General features: G+C 46.8%; 1 protein-coding gene across 1 annotated transcript in view; it reads right to left on the reverse strand.

Annotated features, from left to right (window-relative positions):
• Positions 1-9678, reverse strand: part of Rab3b (RAB3B, member RAS oncogene family) — a 65201-nt gene extending 55523 nt beyond the window's left edge. Inside the window, exon 1 of the mRNA XM_057784633.1 lies at positions 9542-9678. The gene's annotated coding sequence lies outside the window, so the exon portion shown is untranslated. The remainder of the gene's footprint in view (positions 1-9541) is intronic.
• Positions 9679-24615: the final 14937 nt, after the last annotated feature.

Raw genomic sequence — 24615 nt, forward strand, 5'->3', positions numbered from 1 at the left:
ACTCTTACTCAGACCACCACAGAGATTGAACTCACGTCAAGCTCTGTGGCTTTTACTCTCTAGGCCATCTCGTCAGCCCTAGTCTTTTTTTTTTTGTTTGTTTTTGTTTTTTTTTTGTTTTTTTTCGAGACAGGGTTTCTCTGTGGTTTTGGAGCCTGTCCTGGAACTAGCTCTTGTAGACCAGGCTGGTCTCGAACTCACAGAGATCTGCCTGCCTCTGCCTCCCGAGTGCTGGGATTAAAGGTGTGCGCCACCACCGCCCGGCTAGTCTTTTTGTTTTTTGAGATGGGCTCTCGGGCCTAGAACTTGAGGCAATCCTCTTGCCTCAGCTTCCCAAGTGCTAGGATTAAAAGTGTGGGTACCACACCCAGCTGAGTGCAATCTTCAGTTGCTTCTTCTGCATCCCAGAAGCCTCACGAGCACTAAGCATAGAAGCTTCCTCGAGTCTAGACATGGGCTAGGTAAGTGGTCAGAGGAGGGTGAAGTCACCTTATGTGAACTAATGTTCAGATTCTCACTCTCTTTGGAAATTCCTGGGGATTTTGTTTTGTTTCTCAGAAAAAAACAGAGGCAGTGGCTCAGTGGACAATGGCACTTGATGGCACTGGATGACTTGGATCTAATCCCTGGGAACCCACACGGTGGAGGAGAGAACTGGCTCCCCTGAGAGTTGTCCTCTGACCTCCACACATGTGCTGTGGCACACGAGTAGGAACACAAACACAAAAATGTTTTAAATAAATAAATGTAAAAAGAAAGGGACGAACTAGTAGATCTGGCTCTATGAACCTCCTGAGCGAACTGAAAGGACAAGAAGCTGATGAACGTGGAAACGAAATAAAGGTCTCCTAAAGATCCGATAAATACTTCAGGCCCTTAGCAGCCTTGTAGCAAAATTTCTTCACGGCCTTCCTGCTCTTTGCTCCCAGCTCTCAAGTCTTTATCTGAGACCCCCAGCTTCATCTTTAAATTAGTCTGCCCCAGAAAGGCTCCCTAGACAAGAGTGGATAGCATGTATGTGGAGGAAGACAGATGGGCGCCATTGGCTACTTAAACTGTCTCATAAACCTTCCCTTTTAGTTTGCACATCCTCCTTCAAGACTGGGTGATTCAGGACTGTAGAGATGACGTAGGGGTTAAGAGTTCTTGTGTAAACTTGAGGACATGGGTTTGGATCCCAGCACCCACATAACTCACGCAGGCTTATAACCCTGACATTACAGTAGTGGAGGCAGGATGAGCACTGGGCTTGGCTGCATGCCAGCCTAGACCAAACATGAAGGCAAGCTCCAGGTTCAGTGAAATACACTAATCACCTAAAGGAATGTGGGGATGGGTGCTAGGAAAGGACCCCTGAGGCTCTTCTCCGGCCTCTGTGCACACTTGCCTGTGCCCATCACACACACACGGCACATACTTGCACAGACACACACACATACACACAAATAAAAACAAAGTCACTTTTAAAGACTTAAACTACATTCAAAAAGTGCTGATACTTTAAAAATTCCTCATAAATACTATTTCAATGGCATTTATAGCTACATTCTACCCTGGGTTATTTGACCAATCCTTTAATGCTATCTACGAAGAAAAAGGGTGTTTTCAATTTTAAATGTTTTGGGTTTTTTTTTTTGCTTTCTGTTTGTTTGTTGTTATGGTTTTGTATGTTTTCAGAGACAGGGCCCCTGTCCCTGTTTTTTGAGACAGACAGCTCTGGCTGACCTGGAACTCACAGAGCTCCACCTGCCTCTGCCTCCCAAGTGCTGGGATTACAGGTACATGCCACCACACTGGCTAATTTTGCTTTGAAAGTTGTTTTCTGGACTTTTAAAAAATCACATTACTTGTATTTATTTATTGTGTGTTTGGGTGTGCATATGCCATGGCACACGTGTGGGGTCTGAGGACAGCATTCGGGAATCGGTTCTCTCCATCCACCGTGTGGATTCCAGTCATTAGATTTGACAATGCCCCCACCTGCTTAGTCATCGCTCTGGCCTATCATAAATTACACTGCAGTGGACTTTTTAAAAAAATATAAACCTTTATTCATTTTCCTAATTATTCCCTGGGGATGGAGTCTGAGAAATAAAATTGCTGATCAGAGAACAACTTTACTAAAACACAGATCGATTCTCAGCTCAATCTCAGATCCTTTATCTCGTTTTATCCTTTAAGGTAAATCTGAGAAATGAAAGTTGGATGGACGGGAGTCATTGTTTCTGTTTGATTGAGGGGGATTTGGCAGAGTCTCAAAGCTAACAGCAGAGACTAGATGTGGTACCCTGCAGTGTTGGGGAGGTTTAAAACTGCCGTTCTAGCATCCACTGAATCCTGGACGAGTCATACAAACCCTGCAAGTCAGAGTGTTTGCCCTAAAATAGGGGAAACATCACCTACTTGGAGCTATGGCAGAAATAGAATCAGCAGGACAATGTATAAACAATCTGGGCCTGGATGTTGGTTTGTGGAAGCTATGCAGCGTTTATTATTTTATTGACCCCTTTAATTCTCCTCCTTCTCTTCTTCCTTTTCCTTCTTCCTTCTTTCTCCTTCTCCTTCTTTTCCTTCTCCTTCTTTTTTGCTTTTTTGAGACAGGGTCTCTCTACATAGACCTGGCTGTCCTGGAACTCACTATGTAGACAAGGCTGACCTCAAATTCAAAGAGATTTGCCTGAGTGCTGATATTTAAGGAGTACACCCCCATGCCCAGCTTTAAATTCACTTCTTTCTTAACTGTCTTCCCCCCTCACTTGGGCTCTATTTCGATGGCATGTTTTGTAAAGAACTGGCTGCCTCCCCTTCTGAATTCAGGGCAGCTTTAGCCATATTTCACCTGTGATTATAGTGATTCCTTAGGGGATGTTACTTCTTTCAATAAACATGTATCTGTTTTTTTTCATATCTCAAACTACCAATGTAAATTTCTATTACTTTTCCCACTATATAGCCAGTTTAGCACTTTTGAAATATTTTAAAATTATTATTTATAGGGCTGGAGGGATGCCTCAGAGTTTAAGAGCACTGGCTGCTCTTCCAGAGAACCTAGGTTCAGTTCCCATCCACATGGCATTTGTAACCCTAGCTCCAGGGGATCTGACACCTTCATATACACATACATACAGGCAAAACACCAATGCACATAAAATTAGTAAAATTTATTTTGGTTTTGGTTTGTTTTTTGAGACAGGGTTTCTCTGTGTAGCTTTGGTGCCTGTCTTGCAACTAGCTCTTGTAGACTCTGCTGGCCTTGAACTCACATAGATCTGCCTGCCTTTGCCTCCTGAGTGCTGGGATTAAAGGCATGCGCCAACACCGCCCAGCCAAAAATTATTATTTATGTGTAGGTATATGAACTTGTTTGAATTTATGTACATCATGTGCATGCAGGAGCCCTTGGAAGCTAGAAGAGGCTGTTGGGTATCCTAAAGCTGAAGTTTTGGGCAGTTGTGAGCCACCCAGTGTGGGTATAAGGGAACCAAACCCAGGTTCTCTGTAAGAGTAGTAAGTGCTTTTAACCTCTGGGCTTTTTCCAAGCCCTACACTTTTTGTGGAACAGGGATAGGCTATTGCTTTGGAATCCACTATATAGCTAGTCTTGAACTTACAATACTTGTGCCTCAGCCCCCCAAATGCTGGAATTACTAAAGATATGCTCCACCAAGCTCAGCAATTTTACATTCTTAAATTCCTAGGATTGAAAGGATCTGGAAACTGGGTATGTTGAACAGGCCTATAGCCTCCTAAGACAGCACTTAGGAGGTGGAGGCAGGAGGATCATAAGTTCAAAGTCATCTTCAGCTTCATATCAAGTCTGAGGCTAACCTAGGCTACCAAAGACCTTGTCTAAATAAATAAATAGTTTTTAAAAAGGAAGTTTGCAGCCTCTTTTTATCAAAGTAGGAAGCCTGGCTACTGGTTCCAGTTTTGCCAGTATCTCAGTGCATGAACCTGGGAGTTACTCAAGCTCAAAGCCTCACTGTGCTCATCTGAGAATAATACTGACCCCATCAAGCTGGTGTAAAGTTCAAATAATAAAATTAATATAAATGTGCTTCATTCACTGTGTTGACAAAAAAATATATAAATTCATATAGAACCTGTGGGAAACTTGCCTAACTTTACTAGTTATGCTAAAGTAGTGATGGGTGAGTAGGGGGAGGAGTGGGGAATGATGGGAGAGCAGGGGAGGAGTAGGGAGTATGAGGGAGCAGGGGAGGGGTGGGAGTGATGGGGGAGCAGGGGAGGAGTAGGGAGTGATAGTTGAGCAGGAGGAGGAGTGAGGAGTGATGGGGAGCAGGGGAGGAGTGAGGAGTGATGGGGAGCAGGGGGAGGAGTGGGGAGTGATGGGGGAGCGGGGGAGGAGTAGGGAGTGATGGGGGAGCAGGGGGAGGAGTGGGGAGTGATGGGGGAGCAGGGGGAGGAGTGGGGAGTGATAGTTGAGCAGGAGGAGGAGTGAGGAGTGATGGGTGAACAGGGGGAGGAGTGAGGAGTGATGGGGAGCAGGGGGAGGAGTAGGGAGTGATGGGGGAGCAGGGGGAGGAGTGGGGAGTGATGGGGGAGCAGGGGAGGAGTGGAGAGTGATGGGGAAGCAGGGGAGTGGGAGAGGATCAACTAAAGTTTCATTTTATTTTTTTTATTTTTAAAATATTTATTTATTATGTATACAATATTCTGTCTGTGTGTATGCCTGCAGGCCAGAAGAGGGCACCAGACCCCATTACAGATGGTTGTGAGCCACCATGTGGTTCTGGGAATTGAACTCAGGACCTTTGGAAGAGCAGGCAATGCTCTTAACCTCTGAGCCATCTCTCCAGCCCCTCATTTTATTTTTTAAAGATTTATTTTTACGCCGGGTGGTGGTGGCGCACGCCTTTAATCCCAGCACTCGGGAGGCAGAGGCAGGCGGATCTCTGGGAGTTTGAGACCAGCCTGGTCTACAAGAGCTAGTTCCGGGACGGGCACCAAAGCTACAGAGAAACCCTGTCTCGAAAAACCAAAAAAAAAAAAAAAAAAGATTTATTTTTATTTTATGTATATGGGTGTTTTGTGTGTGTTGTATTTCTGTATACCACATGTGTACAGTGTCTGCCGAAGCCAGAAGGGGGTGTTGGATCCTCTGGAACTGGAGTTACAGATGGTTGTGAGCCACCATGTGGGTGCCAATGCCGAGAACTAAACCCAGGTCCCAGGAAGAGCAACAAGTGCTTTTAACTACTGAGCGATCCTCCAGCCCTACCACCATACGTTTAAAACTCTGATCTGCCCGCCCCATCACTAGACAGGTAGGAAACACTGAGGCTCCATAAAGAATAGTGATTTGTCTAAGGTCACATGACAAGTCAGTTGGTGACCAGGATGCATGTCTCCCAGATTAGGCTGGGTCTAAGGAAAATAAAGCCATGGCAAATTTCGGGTGAGCGAAATAGCATTCTCAGGACAGAGTGTCAAGTCACCATGCCGCATTTACCAGCTGGGCTGTCAAGTCTGCTTATCTGGACACAGTGTGGCTTTCCCAGGAGGTTTTATGAGAACAGAGAGAGGCGGAGAACAGAAAGGAAGGGTTCGGATGGAAGCCCCCTTGAGGGCATCTTCCCAGAGGGGGGGCAGGGGTGACAGAGACATGTGATAGAGAAGCAGAAAGTATCTTAGCAGGCAGCCGCCTGAGGCGGATCTGAGCAGACAGGTCGCTGCACTGCACAGTGGTGCCCACAGAACCGCATTTGTACGATAAGCATCGATCAGATCTTCCCTCTTTTGTGACAGCCGCATAAAATGATAAAGCTGGGAAGCTCTCTGTCTCCATGACAAGCAATACAGATGAAGGCCCGGAAATCATCTGGGAAGCCATACTTGGTCCCAGACTTGTCAGGGGTGTCTCTCCAAAAGGCTGTTATGAAAACCATAACCCTTTCAGTCTCATGGGCAGCAAAAAATACACAGCTAAGGAAGACATTGACTTCTGTTAGGAAAGGAGCGAGCAAGAAGGAAAGAGACCCCAGTCCTGCAGGAAGAGATGGACTTGGTAAATGGAGTGCAGGGGGAATGGGTGTGCTTTTCTGATGGAGTCTGAAGACTCATCACGGCTTTAAGTCTGAGGGACCTGGCTTGGGCCCAGCTCTCACAGTAATTATCCAACTATAGGCAAATCACACCCTGGCCTCGGTTTCTGCTTTATAAAATAAGTGAATAAAATGGCTTTTTAGAACTATTTTTTACACTTTAAAGTCAGCATGTGAATGAATGTTTTACAGGATCTGGGAGGATGGATTAGTCAGTTAGTAAAACGCTTGCCCCAGAAGCACAAGGACATGAGTTCAATACCCGGGATCTGAGCAAAACTGCTGAACATGGTGGCTTGTGCTTGTAATCCCCAGTGCTGGGGAGGCAGAGACAGGAAGATTCTCCAGGGCCAGCTGGTCTACCCTTTGAGCTTTATAAACCTCTTAGTTTAAAAAATACTTATTTCGTGTGTATGCATGTAAGTACACATGTGTCACTATGTTCCTGTGGAAGAGGTCAGAGGTCAGCTTGCAGAAGCAGGTCCTCTCTTTCCACCACGTGGGTCTCAGGAGCAAGCTCAAGTCATCAGCCATGGCTGCAGTCCTTTACCCCCTGAGACGGCTTGTTAGCTTTGTGTGTGTGTGTGTGTGTGGTGTGTGTGTGTGTGTGTGTGCATTTCCCATCAAGTCATCTTAGTTTGGTGTTCAAAATCAAGTCAATTAGATTCAGTGTCCTGTTCTATCATTTCTGTATTATTACCCAGATAAGGAAAGTCACATGACTAGCACAGTTAAACAAGCTTCCTTGGGAAGACTGTAGGTAATGCAGAAGATGCATTTAACATAGCACACGGAACGCAGGAGAAGCCTGGTGAATGTCACCCTCTGCCCTCCTCATGGAACATTTATTAATGGAGGAAGGAGGCAGCTGGAGGTGATCAGGATAGCTCAGGAGCAACTGGAAGAGAGTAAAGGTGGAAGGGGAGAAGTGACCCCGTCAAGTTGTCTTCTGACCGCCTCGTCTTCAGTGTGGCACACTCACTGCCCCCTACACATGTCATGTACACACACAGAGACACAAACACACACACAAACACAAAATAATAATAACTTTTACAAATTTGAAAACCTTTTAAAGGGAATTGGGCCTATGTGTGGATCTTGTTCCATCATATGCTATCTTCCCCCAAATCACACTTTCACAATTTGCTCTTTCTTTAGACCATTTCCGACTGCCAGCCTGCCACCACCAACGGAGCCCAGGCTCACTGCTTTCCCAGGCCTCTTAGAGCCACAGAGACACTCTCGTGACAGCTACCATTTATTGAAGATTACTAAACACTAAACATTCTGCTAGTTGCTTCAGAAGCATTCTAGCTTCACACAATCAAAACTTGATGCACGTTGCTTTCCTTCCTTCTGACCGGAAGGAGCTAGCCAGGGGTACCATTACAGCTGCATAGCACACTGTGTAGTGACAGTGGCTTCTCTGGTACTGTGCTTTACAGTCTAAAAAACTCTTGTCAACTCACGCTGTTCTCCTTGAGTCTTACCTCCACCGCTCACTCACTCACCCAGTCCACAGTCACCACACACCCACAGCTTTGCCAGGCCCTCCCTGAACTCTGCAGGGATGGAGCAGGGGCCTCGTGAGTGCATTCTCCATTGCTGATGGTTCCTTTCACAATCCTGCACCTTTCCCATGCTGCTCTTCTGGTAGGAGCATGCCTTACTCTAGCGCTAACTACATCTTTAGCATCCAAGAGACTTCGCTGACCCATCTGCCTACTACGGCTCCTGACTCCCACAGGTGGCCTTTCCCAACTTCCATGGTCTTCCTCTTTTGTTTTTATTTAGTTTTATTTTGTGCAGTGTATGTGTGTGTGTGTGTGTGTGTGTGTGTGTGTGAGCAGTTTATGGATAGAGGCACTTTTACCCCTGCGCATGCCGAGGCTAGAGGAGGGCACTGGTATCTTTCTCTATTGCTCTCCACCTTGGTTTTTTTCTTTTAGATGGACTTAATTTTTTTTTTATGTGTATGAATGTCTTGCCCATGTGTCTGTATGTGCACCATGCTAGTGCCTGGCGCCTGTTGAGGTCAGAAGAAGGTGTCGGTCAGAGTCCTCTGGGGCTGGAATTAGGGTGGTTGTGAGCCACATGCTCTTCCTAAGAACGGAGCCCTTGTCCTCCACAAGAGCAACAAGTGCTCCTTCCTGATGAGTCATCTTCTCAGCCCTGCCACTTTATTTTTTGAGACAATCAAATTTCAAGCTCCAGGGGTCTTAACGTCTCTGTCTCTGCCCCCACAGCTGGGCTTCCAGGCAGAGCGATCATACCAGGTTCTAACACGCTGAGGCTTTCAACTTAAGTCCTCAGGCTTGGGTAGCAAGGGCTCTCCTCTTCGGTTCTGAGGCACAGAATGAGTGTGCTCTATCTGCTAGTATGAGGGTATGCACCTGCATGCTCATGCACGTGCACATGCGCGCGCACACACACACACACTGTTTATAATCTACAGCTTTTCGTCTGAATTCTGGGAAGGAGGGATGAGAAGCCCACTCCGCACCTCTGCTGGCTCTAGAGGCTGTCATCCTGCCCTCTCAAAGTCTCTTCCACGCTTAGATGCCAAGATAGAGTTACATGAGGATGATTTTTTCAGTTCACTGTTTTCTTCTTGCCCACGACACCAGTCGGCACTGTAGTCTGGTCCAGCGCCTGCTGTACTCATGCTGTGAAGAGCCAAGACACAGCCAGTGCCACGGCTGTATTCAACCTCTTAACATTTTCCACCTCACCCACATGTGGCCGCCTCCCTAACCGGACCCATCACCCCCACAACCTGACTCTCCAAGTTCCTTCAAGGTTCCTCTGCTTCCAGCAGCAAGACCCTGCTCCATTGCTGACCAGAACTCAGGTACCCCTCGCTCATATGCAGGGCCACGACGCTCTCCCCTACCTAGTTCCTGCCACTCCCTCTGCGGGTGGGACAGACCCGGTTGACTTCCCCACCTTGGCCTACATTCAAGTTTGTCCCCTCCAAGCCCCACCCCAATGTCTCCATCCACCGAGACCCCCCGACATGGGCTCGATTCTGTACCCTTTCACTCCCAGTTAAACCACACTCACGTTCCAGAAGCCCTAATTCTCCACCTGACCAGACACCTGCTCCTGCCCTGCGCCCCTTCCTTTCAGCCCTTACTCAAGCCCCTCTGGCCCACCCCAGCTCTCCACCTGCACACCCCCATCTCTCTTGCCTTCCCTCCATCCTCTCAGTACCCCTCCACTGCCCTCAGCAGCCTGGTACCCTCTCCCGCGGCTAGATGCCTCCAGCCATCCCTCATTGCCTGCAGTTGCTGCTCATCTGCCCCCGAACCCCAGCGGTCGCTGATCCCCGGCGGACCTGGGATCCCGGGTGCGAGGCCCGCGCTCCTGCTCTACTGCTGTGCGGGTCCCTGGCGGCCTCCCGCAGCCCCTCTCCGAGTCCCCTAGGCTGCCTTGCACTCGGTTCTCCAGCTGCTCGGGGCCGCGCCCCTTACCTCGGACAGGAGCCGGCTCCCGGACGGTGTAGCTGGACTGTCGCACCTGCTGCTGGCGGTGGGCGAGAGGCGGGCGGGGAGGGTCTGGTTCCCACTTCGGCTACCGAGGGCTTAGGCTCTGGCTGGAAATGGGCTGGGTTCCCGCTGGGTCCAGGCCCCGCCCCTGGGCGGAACCCTGTAAGACTTGCCCCGCCCCTCTGTCCCTGGCAGGTGTAGGGAATCCAGGATTTCTTGGGAGCCCCAGGCCCTCTTATATCTGGGTGACTATTACAATCTGCCCTAATTCTCAGCCCACGTTCTGTAGTCTGCACTAACTGGGCGTTCAGGGGGCTTTGGTAATAATGTAGATGATGATGATGTCGGGTTTTGCTATTTCCAAATGCTTTATTCCGTTTTTCATAAATACTCAAGGAGGGAGCATGCCTGTCTACAGGTGGAAGCTAAGAAAGGAAGTTGGATGTCATCCTCTGCCCCACACATCCATCCCTTCATGATCCGTGACCTTTGAGTCTGCTAATGATACCATCTGAATATAGCCTGTCCTTCCTCTTCCGTTTCCTTTTCTCTGCAATATGGTTCAGGGACTAATGCTTTCCAATTCCTGCCTCTTCTCTCCACCCCCTAGAGCAGTGGCCTGAGTAACCTTTTGAAATGTCATCAACCTCGTTAAAAGAACTGTCACTGATTCCCTGTTACCAGCCGTGGGGGCTGCCAACTGGGGTGCTTTATGTTCTTGTCTGAGTCTTAGGAGGGCCCACTCTCCCAGGAGTGGTATGTTCAAGAGGTGTATATAGCACCTGACCTTCAAATCCCAGTACGGACTTCATTTCTCATTTTCCTGAGGTCACTGGATTGACAGGTTGGGTCTAGAGTAATTTTCCTTTTCTTTCTTCTTTTTTTTTTTTTTGGGGGGGGGTTTCGAGACAGGGTTTCTCTGTGGTTTTGGAGCCTGTCCTGGAACTAGCTCTTGTAGACCAGGCTGGTCTCGAACTCACAGTCTTTCTTCTTTCTTTTTAAAAATAATTTATTTATTTATTTATTTATGGACATTGGTGTTTTGCCTGCATGTATGTCTGTGTGAGGATGTCAGATTCCCTGGAACAGAAGTTACAGCTGTGAGCTGCCATGTGGGTGTTGGGAATTGAACCCAGGTCCTCTAGAAGAGCAGCCAATGCTCTTAACCACTGAGCCATCTCTCCAGTCCCTCCTTGTCCTTTTCTTTTCTTCTCATTTTGTTTTTTGTTTGTTTTCTTTGTTTTTGTTTTTGATTTTGATTTTTCAAGACAAAGTTTGTCTGTGCAGTCTTGGCTGTCCTAGAGCTCACTCTGTAGACCAGGCTGGCCTCGAACTCAGAGATCCACCTGCCTCTGCCTCCCGAGTGCTGGGATTAAAGATATGCATCACCATCACCCAGCGTTGTTCTTTTCCATAGTCATCCCTACCCCAGATCTTAGAGTCGGGTTACAAAGCCAGATTTTTCTCTGTTCCATGAAAACTTGTATACGGTGTTTCTCAGCAGCCCAGGGAACAGCCCAGATGTGCCCTCTGTCCTCTCCTTTGGACTCATGGTCCTTACACTGCTTATTAGGACCCCCCCACCCTGTTTGACCTCTAGAACCCCAGTTCTGGACGCATCTCTGGAGTCCTCAGGTGACCTCTTTTTTTTTTATTTGTTAAATATTTATTTATTATATATACAATATTCTGTGTGCATGCATGTCTGCAGGCCAAAAGAGGGCACCAGACCTCTTTACAGATGGTTGTGAGCCACCATGTGGTTGCTGGGAATTGAACTCAGGATCTTTGGAAGAGCAGGCAATGCTCTTAACCACTGAGCCATCTCTCCAGCCCCCCTCAGGTGACCTCTTTATCTTTACAAAAAGCGTATCCTCCTCTGGGACACGGCCTCCACAGCAGCCCTCTGCAGAAGGTAAGTCATCTTCTCCACATCATTAACACCAGGAGGTAGGGCAGCATGGCTCTCCTTTGCCCCCAGCCTTATCATCCTCTACGGTTCCTCACCACTGACCCCTCATCGCTCCTGACAGCCTGAAGATCTCAGCCTCTGGCATGGTTTTCACTGGCTGTGGCCCCATCATCCTCCTGGTGGCTTCAGTTACTTATGGGGTGTCTTGACCATCTCTCCGCCTCTTCTTCACGTGACTTCACACTGACACCTACAGTCACACCTGACCCTCCTACGCACCTACAACCCCGATAGCCTCAAAACAGAACACCCTAAGCTGAACTTGCTCCCACAAGGCCTAATTTTATTTTCTCGCTATCCATCATATCCAGTTTGAAATAACTAGCCATTCTTCACAGGAACAATGAGATAACATAGAAAACAACCCTTTCAAAGTTGTCAAACAATATGAGAGCAGATGGCATTGCTTTCATATAGCCTCAGGTCTGATTGCTCACTCCTCTCCCCCCTGAAAGGCCATGAAAATGGAGGAGAAAGAGCACAGGCTTGGACCCACACAGACTATAGTTTTCTTTATCTTTATTCTACTACTTGCTGGCTGAGTGATTTTGGGTCAATTACCTCATTTTTCTGACACATGCACCCCTTTCTTATCTTTAGGAAAATCAATACCAAAAACTGCCTCAGAATTGTTGTGGCGATCGTACGAGAAAATGATTCCGAACAGCTCTTGACAGAGTGCCAGGCACACAGCAAGCACTCAATAAATATGAAATGCTGTGGTTATAACGGCAGAAAAATGCCATTTCTAACCACAACTGCCTTCTTAGAAGCACGAGTCCCAGTGCATAGAAGATCCTTTTCTTCAATGTCTGGCCTTGACAAATGTAAGTTTAGGAAATTGGGTGACCAAATTGCTGTTTTAAAAAACAAACAGAGCCAGGCGGTGGTGGCACATGCTGTTAGTCCCAGCACTCAGGAGGCAGAGGTAGGTGGATCTATGTGAGTTCAAGACGAGCCTGGACTACGAGAGCTAGTTCCAGGACAGGCTCCAAAGCTACAAAAACAAAACAAACAAACAAAAAGAGGAGAAAAGAATTTGGAATTCACTCAGCAAAATAAGAGGAAGTGATAGAGGAGGGAGAAGAAAAAGAAAATGAGTAAGGAAGTCAGTCGTCGTGCATGGCTTGAGATGGCTCAGTGGGTGAAGCGCTTGCCCAGAAGCACGAGGACCAAATTCAGGCAAAGCCAGACACAGTAAGACCAGTCTGTGATCCCTCTGCTTCTACAGTGAGACAGGAGGTGGAGGACGGAGAACTCCAGGCATTTGCAGCCTCAAACAAGAGACCCTGTGTCAAAGCTGGGTGGAAGGAGAGGATTGCCACCTGAGGTTGTCCTCTGACTTCACATGTACCTTAACACGCATGTGTACATACACACACACACACACACACACACTTTTTTTAAAGTCAGTATAAAGGTAACTATTACACAGATCAGAGACAGAAGAAGCCCGCACATCCCTCCATCCCCACCCCTACCCTTCCACAGCCACCTCCCAGCTCTGTTTGAGGAAGGTCAACAAGTACAGGTGCAGTCCTGGGAGAGATGTGGTTTGTCATGCAGATGATGGGACACCTCCTGTGACCCTGGAGGCTTTATGAAAGACCCAGGGATGTTTTCTGAGAAGGGGATGTGTGGATGTTGAGCGAGCCCTAATTGAAAAAAATAGCTGGAGGCAGGGCTGACAATAAAAAGCTCACAGAATTTGCAGAAACCATGTGGGGAAGTTTGAAATTACGAGATTTATAAAATGTGAAAACGAGGTCCAAGCCCATTTCACCTAGCTCTTAAGGGAATGAAAAGATGACCCTCGCGTTTGGGTTGTCTCATTTACGTCCCTGTTCACTGGAGCTTGACCCACGCAGAGAAGAACAAACTAAATCAAATTACTTTAGATTGTCATTATTTCTAGATCCAAATGCCCAAGAAAAAATGGGAAGAAAGACAAAATTCCACCTTTTGCCTTGAATCAAATTGGCTATCAAAGTCCGGTGGTGGTGGAACACGCCTTTAATCCCAGCACTCGGGAGGCAGAGGCAGGCAGATCTCTGTGGGTTCGAGGCCAACCTGGTCTACAAGAGCTGGTTCTAGGGCAGACTCCAAAGCTATAGAGAAACCTTGTCTCGAAAAACCAAAACAACAACAACAACAACAACAAAAAATGACTATCAATTATAATCACGGAAATACATTCATTCTCAATATAACCATGCAAAGTACCTACCTGCTCATACCCTCATTTTTAAGGTACACTTGTTATAGTTATAATTATAATTATACTGGCCTGCCCTGTCACCTGAGTACCCTGTCCCTTTAAGAGACAAGCTCCACCCACTCCAATCCCCCCCCACTTCCTGGCCAAGGCAAGATGGTCTCCAGGCCCCTTCCCTTGCTCTCTGTCTCTGCCCACTCTTCTTCTATAGAGGCAGCCTCTGCCACCCTCCTCCCCTCCTCTTCCCTCTCTCTCTGTTCCTCTATCTCTCTTTTTCTCTCTGTTCCCCTCATACCTCCTTACCCTTATACCCACTAAATAGACTCTCCATACCCTATCTGTTTGTTCCTTACCTGCCATACTTTTTTTAGAAACTCAGAGTACAGGTAAACCCACACTACAAATCACTCCCAGGGAGTCAAACCCCTTTTATAGGCAAGAAATAGATTACACACTTGGTGAATGGAAGAACCAGGTATAAGGTCTTCTAGTCTGTGTCCAGGCTCAGAACATTTCCTATTGGACTCGTAGCAGCCTTCAGTGGATACCATTAACATTAAGATTTCCACAAACAAAACTGCCTTAAATTTCTTCTAATTGCTAGGATAGAGAAATCAGTGCTTCAGGGTGGCAGTGTTTACGTGAGACATAAAACGGATGCTTCTCATAAAACGAGAATTGTACCCAGAGCAGGCGGCAGCGTGAGTAGCCGCCATTTGGAATGAACGGAGAAGTTACTCCAGCCATAACAAAGAGCTCCCGAATTCAATTGCTTGGAACACTGATCATTTATTATTTATCACAGTTCTGAGGTTGGCTGGATGACCCCTTTCCTAGTGTCGTATGTGCTCACTTGTAAGATGCATTCAGTCGGAAAGTCTGTCCGAGGATGCTGGCCGAGGACAGGGCACCACAATTCTCCATGGAGCCTCACACACAGTCGTCTGGATCAATCACACAGTAGCCTTGTGATGGCATTCCAAGAGGGTAAAGGTGGAGGACATATCCTAAAGTCGCAGAGGATTGAGACTTGCTTGAGAGATGGCTCAGCAGTGGAGAGCACTGGATGCTCTTCCAGAAGACTCAGATTCAATTCCCAGCAACCACATGACAGCTCATCACTGTCTGCTGTGCCAGTTCCGGGAAGTCTGACACCCTCACACCAATGCACATAAAATTAGATTTTAAAAAATGATTAAAAAATAAAATAAAAATTTAGTCTCAGAAATCTCATTTACAGCTATTAGTTAAGACAAGCCCAAGCCCAGTCAGATTCAAGAAGAGGGAGAAATAAATTCCACCTGTGATTGGGATGGAGCCCAAGTCACAGCACATAAGCAGGGGCGTGAACAACTCATGGCCTTCATTCAAATCAGAAGATGAAGCAGATTTAAGTGACCACACAAACGACGGGTATCTCCAACACTACCTCCTGTGTTTTCGCTGTGTGCCAGCATCTCCATCTGCAAAATGAATGACCTTGAAGGTCCATTCTCCCTGTTTCCATCTCCTGATGAAGTTGGCATGGTTAAAATGTGCACCTAGAACTCTGCCCCATCACCATAACATGGCACTGCCATCAGGGATCAAATGTGAGATAAACACAGAAAACATTTGCCATGTAGATACTCAAGTGACCAGAACCCAGCAAACACCCACTGCTCCTCCCACTCACTTGCCGGCTCTGCTAATCCTTCGCCTGGGCCAGTCTATTGTACTTACCGGGAGTTCTTCATGCCGTCCCTTCCTTTCGATTCTGTGGTTAAAGCCTCCTTACTGTCCTCCTCTTGCTAGAGCCGTCAGTATTGCCTATACCACAACCCACATGGCCCCAGAGGCCTCTTCTTACGTCCTTCTTAGAAACTCCACTGCTCTCCTCCAAATCCCATCTCTTTAACATGAACACATGGCTCTTACATAGCCACATACCCCTCATGTGTAGACCTGTATCCACATTAAACTATTGGGTGTGCTCTGATTATGACCTGCTCTGTAACATCTCCATGAGTCTACATAAGTTTTTTTCCCCTCCCTGGAATGGCATTCACTTGATACAAGTATCTCCTAAACCCCTTGATACAACTTTAATCCGAGCTATTTCTCATGGATTGCTATAGTAAAGGCTTGGTTCCTACAGTGGTGCTATTGGAGACAGTGAAAGGGTCTTAGCTGGGGTCTCTATTGCTGTAACAAACACCATGACCAAAGCAACTTGGGGAGGAAAGGGTTGATTTCGCTTAGACTTCTACATCACAGTACATCACCAAAGGAAGTCTGAGCAGAAGCCATAAAGGCATGCTGTTACTTGTACAACCAGGATCACCTGCTTAGGGGTGGCACCACCTACAGTGGCTGGGCCCTCCCATGTCAATCATTAATCAAGACAATGCCTGACAGACTTGCCTATGGGCCAGTCTTATGGCGGCATTTTTTCAGTTGTGAGTCCCTCTTCCCAAATTACTCTAGCTTGTGTCAAGTTGATGTTAAACAAACTAACTTAGGAAGACCAGCCTAGTGGGAAGTCTTAAGATCACCGGGACACCTTCCAATGGGGAGAAAGGGACTCTCAGCCTTTCTTTCCTCTTTAGGGATCTGGCCGTGAGCTAAGCAATTTCATTCTATACTACATACTCTGGCCACAGGACCAAATCTGTCATGGTCTTGACTTCCAGAATAAAGCTTTTTGCATTGTAAATTGATATATTTACAAACATTTGACCTAGAAGTGGAAAGTTCACTAATACACACTCATGGTTCCTGACCCAGAGGACTTCAGTGTCTGACCACTGCTCACACAGCACCTCCTGGATCGTCTTTGGAAGAGTGGAGGGATCATCTGCTGAATAAATATGCTCATAAATACTTGCAAGGAGTTTCACACCTGGCATCTCTGACTTCCATGGTAAGCCTATGAAGAGGGGAACAGACCACAGCATCTTAGATGGGCACAAGCAATAACTGGTTCATGATCTCTTGGGAAGACCTAGCCTCTGTGGGTGGCACCATTGCCCAGGGATGGAATGCTACGCTGTGTGGATGGAGAAGGCAGGCTGAGAACAGTGTTTGTCACTCTCTGTCCATGGATGTACTGTGAGTGGCTGTTCTAAGCTCCTGCTGCTTTGACCTCCCCTCCATACTGAACTGTGAGGCTGAGATTGACCGTATGTCCCTTAGGTTGCTTTGGTCAGGGTAATTTGTCACAGAACCAGGAGAAGAAACTAAGGCGTGCTGGGCAAACATAGCCGTTTTCACATAGTAGGGTAAGTCAGTAGTGAGGATCCTGAGATCTTAGGCCTGGGATATAGACTTGAAATTTAAGGAGCAGTTGGCATTAACTGCTCAGAAAAACAGTCCAGATAGATGGGCCAGTATGCACAAAGACCCGTGAGGTAGTAAATGGTCTTGAGGGAATCTCAGAGAACCTTGATTTTGGAAGCCCAGGAGGAACAGGTGATGAGTGATTCAGGAGAGGTCAGCCAGGCCCTGAGATCAGCACCAAGGGTGATGTACTTGATGACCAGGAAAGTACAGAGCTCTTGTAGGGTTTTATCGGAGGTAGGGTTTGGTAACATTCATATTTTGAAAGATCTTAGCCTATATAGTAGAGAATGGATTAGATGTTCTAAGATATTTGGAGTAAGGAAAACAGAATAAAAGCTGGCGAGGTAGTTTCTTTTAAAAGATAAGGCCTGAGTTCGGAGACACTATGTGATGTAAGGACAAGATTTGATGACTATTTGATGTAGATGGGGAGAAAGGAAATTAACACAACCTAAAGGAAAGGAAGAAAAGTCCCAGGGACAGTGGGGTTCTGTAGAGGAGAGCAGGGTCCCAAGGGAAAAGGCGGTTACTGCCCTGTGATGGTTCTTCACAGTTGCATTAATTGATTTTGCTCAAGTCAACCCCACCATCATTTCAGCCCGAATCCACCACTGTCACCTCCTTTGTCTCTGCCTCTCCCACCCCCAGGACCTCCTTCATTGCCGCTACCAAGCAGAGAGAATAGATGGTCTATAATTTAACAAGGAGAGTAGACAGCATTCTGCAATCAAGGTTTTAATTCAATACTTGCAATTGTATCGAGGAACCAGAGGATACTCAAGTCAGCCTTTCCCAAGCAAAGCCACAGTCTCAACAAGCTCCCTTCTGAAGATGTGGGAGCCACCTCTCCTAGGTGGCTGCTTTGCTTTGGGTTAATTGCTATTTATTGGGAAGTTGTCCTTATTAAAATCTTTCTGACATAGCCATGTCAACCCTCTGTTCCTACTTCTTGGCCATTATATCATCCATCCATCCATCCATCCATCCATCCATCCATCCATCCATCCATTCCACTAAGATTTTATTGATCACTTAGTATTTGCCAATCAGCGTTCTAGGCACAAAGCACATAGACATTACCTAGGAGAAGCTAGACTCCTAGGAGTAAAACAAACATAAATAAACACAATGCATAGGGGATTTTCACATAATAAGAAACATATGTGAGGTCTTAGTCACACAAGATGATAGGGTAGAGAGTTGGGAGGGTAACTCGGCTGGTAGAGTGCTTGCCTAACATGCACGAGGTCCTGAGTTCTGTCCCCAGTACCACATAACCAGGACGTGGTGGTGAAAACCTGCCAACCTGCATTACATGAGATCCCGACTCAGGGGGAAAAAAAGTAAAGGGAAAGACAGTGACTGGCGAAGGGGGCTGTTTTAGAACGATAAGCAAGGAGATCCTCTGTGAGAGAGTGACAGTGGGACCTGACAGGTGAGAAGGGATCGACTCATTTGCAGCATGAGGAAATCAATGTGGAGAGGATAAGTGATTCTTCCAGGGTCACCATGGCTAAATGACTGACACTCAAGGGCCCGTCGCCTGCAGTACATACACAGCAGTGACTCTGGACTACAGTCTGTGCTTGGGTCCTCCATGTCTGTGAGTCCACCCTGCAGAGTCCTCTCGGGTCCTCCATGTCTGTGAGTCCACCGTACGGAGTCCTCTGGGGTCCTCCGTGTCTGTGAGCACACCCTACAGAGTCCTCTGGAATCCTCCGTGTCTGTGAGCCCACCCTACAGAGCCCTCTCGGGTCCTCCGTGTCTGTGAGCCCACCCTATGGAGTCCTCTCGGTCCCTCCGTGTCTGTGAGCACACTCTACAGAGTCCTCTGGGGTCCTCCGTGTCTGTGAGCCCACCCTGCAGAGTCCTCTCGGTTCCTCCGTGTCTGTGAGTGAGTGCACCCTACAGAGTCCTCTGGGGTCCTCAGTGTCTGTGAGTCCACCCTACGGAGTCCTCTCGGGTCCTCCGTGTCTGTGAGCCCGCCCTACGGAGTCCTCTCGGTCCCTCCGTGTCTGTGAGTCCACCCTACAGAGTCCTCTGGGGTCCTCAGTGTCTGTGAGCCTGCCCTACGGAGTCCTCTGGGGTCCTCGGTGTCTGTGAGCCTGCCCTACGGAGTCCTCTCGGTCCCTCCGTGTCTGTGAGCCCGCCCTACGGAGTCCTCTCTCTATCTCATTGGTCGTCACCAGCCACTCATCCATGGACCCTCTCTGTCAAATGTGGGACTTGATCTAAAATAAATATAATGAGTAGAATCAGTTCTAAGACCCACAGGCCTGGGTTTAAACCTAACATTTGCTAGTTAATGTTATTGCGTTTCTCACTGCAACGTGAGGATCTGAATAGTCTGTGGGCTCCTTAAGGGAATTAAGTTCAAAGGTATTACACAAGGAAGTGGTACATAAAGAGATGTTCCAGCCAAGGCTACATAGTGAAACTGTCGGGCGGTGGTGGCGCACGCCTTTAATCCCAGCACGTGGGAGGCAGAGGCAGGCGGATCTCTGTGAGTTCGAGACCAGCCTGGTCTACAGAGCTAGTTCCAGGACAGGCTCCAAAACCACAGAGAAACCCTGTCTCGAAAAACCAAAAAAAAAAAAAAAAAAAAAAAAACTAAAAAACACTGACAGCTCTTATAGCTAAATACACTGTGTTCTGTTCACCAAAGATTTTTTCCTCCAGATATATTTCTATGGAATTGAAGAGCAGTTATTAGTGCTAGTCTATATCAAATAAGTCAGAGCGCCTGCTAAGGGTGGTTGATGTGGAGGCGCTGTGGCCCTCTGCAAAGGTTTAATCTCAGACTCCCTCTTGTGTCCGAAATGGAAACTGCACTGCCTTTGGACTGACCAGTAGCCATGGTGCTGAAATAAACGGTTATAGAGGCTAGGAGAAGGAAGTAACATTTGTTTGATAAGCACCTAAGGGGTGATTTCTGTATATCATCTTTTGTCACTAATAAATCATTCAACAGAAGCAAAAACACAAGATTTAGAGTATTAAATGACTTTCCTAAGTATTCATGGATATTAAGAAGACCTAAACAGAAGGAAAGCTAGGGGGTGGAGAATTGTTCATTGTGCTCTATCTTGGTAAGTTTGATCAGGTCCTCTCCCCTCTGGATTTATTACCAGCCATCGACTCTCTTGTGCCTTAGACTCTGCCCACAGGATGGTTTGTCTCCTCAGAAGTTGTAGCAGGTCATTGTCTTTACACAGACATTGTCTCAACCTTAGATGCTATTCTAAATACCCTTCATATATCTAGACAGCCACTTCTGACTTCACTGGCCACATGGTCCTTCTTACTTGGAAAGAATACTGTCACTCTCTCTTTTGTGCTCTTTTGAACCTTCGACTTCCTATGGGTTCCTGGAGGCTAAACGGTGAAACGTTCAACCCTAAGAAATTATGATAGCTTAATCTCTCACTAAACAGCAATTAGAATGACAGTGATGGCCGGGCGGTGGTGGCGCACGCCTTTAATCCCAACTTGGGAGGCAGAAGTAGGCGGATCTCTGAGTTCAAGGCCAGCCTGGTCTACCTAGTGAGTTCCAGCCAGACCCATTACACAGAGATGCCCTGTCTCAGAAAAATTCTTTTTTTAAAAAAAAGTTTGATCCCCAGCACCAGATAAACCTGGTATTGTGGTACTTGTCTTTTTTTTTTAATATTTATTTATTTATCATGTATACAATATTCTGTCTGTGTGTATGCCCACAGGTCAGAAGAGGGTACCAGACCTCATTACAGATGGTTGTGAACCACCATGTGGTTGCTGGGAATTGAACTCAGGACCTTTGGAAGAATAGGCAATGCTCTTAACCTCTGAGCCATCTCTCCAGCCCCTGTGGTACTTGTCTTTAATATCAGTACTGGGAACTCTTCAGTGGACTCGATATTGATGAGGAAAGAGGATCAGAAGTTCGAAGTCACCTTCAGCTGCATGGTAAGCTTGAAGTACCACCCTGGATGAAACTCTGCTGGAAGAGAGAGAAAGCAGTGAATAGAGAAAGAAAAGGCTGTTTTAGTGGCATAGTCATCGAAGATCTCACAGCAGTGCACAGATTACAGGGCTCTGGACTACAGAAAGAAGTCAAGTGTGGCTGTACTTTGTACCAGGGACCAGTTCTGGGGGACTGAAGTGGAATTCAAGATTCAAGAGAAAGGGGAGACTCTGGGAAATACTGCCCAAGAAGCTTTTGTTCCGAGATAATGCAGGCCTTAAAGCAGGGATGGAGAGGAATTAACAGACATACAGTGTCCATCACCACTCTCCCCAGATGTGCTCACCAGGGGGCTGATTGCACACCACCCTTGAGCACCTGAGTTGCACAGATGGGGTGATGGGGGAGTGGACATCTTGCCCTGGCAGACGTTTCTTGTGCAGGCGGAGGAGTTCCTCCCAGGGGAGTAAACAAGGGTTTATGTGAACTTTGTTCACACAGAAGGACAGTGTAGAAAAGATTAGACTATATGCAGGTTTCATGGCTGGACAGCAATATTAGGAGAATAATATACCATGGAACTGAAGAATTGGGGTCAAATTATGCCACCATTTAAACAATACCATTGACTTTGTACTTAATATTGACAATAACACAGGGAGAAGGTCAATGAAGAGTTCCAAGCCAAAGATAAAAGGGGTGGGGAATTATGTTTTAATGAATGCAAAATTTAGAGAAAGTGGGAGTACTGACAGTTGTGGTTGTACAGGTGTGCACATTGGTCCACACTGACAGTTGTCGGGGTTATACAGGTGTGCACATTGGGCCACACTGACAGTTGTGGTTATACAGGTGTGCACATTGGGCCACACTGACAGTTGTGGTTATACAGGTGTGCACATTGGGCCACACTGACAGTTGTCGGGGTTATACAGGTGTGCATTTTGGTCCGCACTGACAGTTGTGGTTATACAGGTGTGCACATTGGGCCACACTGACAGTTGTGGTTATACAGGTGTGCACTTTGGTCCGCACTGACAGTTGTTGGGGTTATACAGGTGTGCACATTGGTCCACACCGAAACATGAACATTTTAACACATATAACTTGTATCTTCATATATTTGATTTAAACATAGTGATCTCAATTCTCCAAAGTAAAATCTTTCTGAAAGTCCAGTTTGGCTGATGATTTAATGTAGGGCCCAGCCATGACAAGCTCAATAGAGGCCCAAGTTTCAGATTAGACCATCCAGGAAGGGTCATCCAAGGGGAAAGTACGTAACATTCCGAAGGAAGCACCTAACATTCCAACCATTGTAGATAGGATCACTGATGTCCCTTAGTCCAGCACACACACACATCCACTTTCACCAGGACAATCCTAGACAAATATCACCCAATCAAGTGTCCTGAATCTTAGAAATTCCTCACCCCAACTTCTGCTATGATAAAACCCCAACCCCAACTGAGCTTTAGACTCTCTGATCATGCCAATGCATTGGACACATGGAGAGTCCAAGTTTGAATTTAAATAAAGACTCTTTGCTCTTACATATGGGACTCAGTTTCCTTGTTGGTGTTGGGGGATGTAAGGGCAAATAATTTAGCCACTTTGCTGTGCGCAGACTTTCATTTTCAATTCGATCCGCGAGAAAGAACATCCTGCAAGCCATGAGATTAGTTAATAGAGAGAGAGAGATTTATTCTACAAGGAGGTTTAATTGAAACAAAGAAATAGAGTGGGAAGCTCCCAAGAGAGGGGACTTCATCTGGGAATTTACCACTAGGCATTCTTCATACAGCACCGGAATAACATGGGAATACGCATCTCCAGTAAACATCACGGGAACAGACCTTACACATCAATGGGACAACATGGGAATATGCGTCACCAGTACAACATCACGGTCACAGGCTCACCTTCATCTGATCATCTGATTGCATGTCTACCCCGGGTTGAAACAGCAACAGCTAGAGGTGTTCTGAGGCAAGTTTTTAAGCCTTATGAACAAGGGGGGCTCATTGCCCAGTCATTGGCAATCGTCCAAACACCTGGTCCAGTATGCGCGCCCACTCCCAGACGTTGGCCAGATGTCAAGGACGCGAAGCGCATCAACAGGTCTCTATCTTGATTAAAATGAAAACCACTCCCCGTTCTTGATTCTGAGAACTGGCCAGGTTCTCAGAACAGAGAAGAAGGGTCATCGACAGTTCATGCCTTAGACTGTGCAGAGCCTTAACACAAGCCTCTCCATGTTAAAATTACCCTCCTCACAGGGACTCCACCATCTGGGCATAGCTCTTTAACAGTGAGTGCTGCGTTGGCTGACGAGGTACTGTATAAGGCCTTCCAATAAAGTGATTTGAAGCCTAGTGCTTGATTAAAATATACTTAAGGCACACAATAGACCGCATTAACTGCATCAAGTCACATTGTGTTGATAAAGACTTCCTTACCACTTTCTAAGGAAGACGTGTAACTCTAGGAAGTGCATCACCTCTGCCTGCAGTAGAACTGGTGTGGAGGATTTGGCGAGCTAAACTGAAGGCATGAATAGGTGGCCAGAAAACAGGTTTCTGAGTTTAAGAATTCAGATGCAGAATGATTTGAGTGACAGGGTGAAACCGGTTGAGGGAGTGACTGAGAGACTTTGGCTTCTTCAAGACCAGGTGTCTAAAACCAAACTGTTTCCATAATAAATCCCCTGAAAGTCAAATTAGGTTCCTCAAAGGCAAGGCAAACAGATGAGAAGGGCTTTTACAGCACATGAGAAAGTTGGAGGTTCAGTTAATAAGTAATAAGTCTTTGTGGTATACCTGCCAGACATCAAGAAAGGGAGCAACCGTAATCAGCAGGTGACAAATTCTTTTGTAAATTAGATACTTTCTTGTTTTGGATTAAGAATCTATGGGAGTGAAACCTTTGCTTTACTGGGCCAATCAATGCTGGTTTGCTGGGCCCACCCCTGGGCAGGTGTTTCTGGGTCCTAGAAGAGGCTAGGTAACAAGGAGGGCCCAGAGGGGGACAGGAAGGCATGGATTCCCTGGGAAGGGAAAATAGAAGAGATCTCCCGGGTACCCTGGGAGCTGGTGGGAATGAGAACATGAGGGGTCGGATTGTGGGGATGGATGGAGGGGAGAGTAAGAAAAAAGTTGCCTTGATATGGGGTGCATTTTGGGATCAAGTAGAAACCTGATGCAAGGGAAACTCCCACAAATCTACAGGGATGACCCCAGCTGAGACTCCTAGCCATAGTGCAGTTAGCCTGAAGTGGCCGTCTTCTGTGACCAGACTGTAACTGCTTTATTGTCAGCAGAGCCTTCATCCGGTGACTGATGGAAGCAGAAGCAGAGATCCACAGCCAAGCACTGGGCCACACTCGGGGACTCCTACATCCTATAACCCCGACAACTGTCAGTGTGGCCCAATGTCCACACCTGTATAACCACAACTGGCAGTGTGAACCAAAGTGCATAACATCTGTATAACTACAACTGTCAGTGTGAACCAAAGTGCACACCTGTATAACCACTACTATCAGTGTGAAGCAAAGTGCATAACATCTGTATAACTACAACTGTCAGTGTGAACCAAAGTGCACACCT

Source organism: Chionomys nivalis, chromosome 11 (genome assembly GCF_950005125.1).
Source record: "Chionomys nivalis chromosome 11, mChiNiv1.1, whole genome shotgun sequence".
Taxonomy (NCBI): domain Eukaryota; kingdom Metazoa; phylum Chordata; class Mammalia; order Rodentia; family Cricetidae; genus Chionomys; species Chionomys nivalis.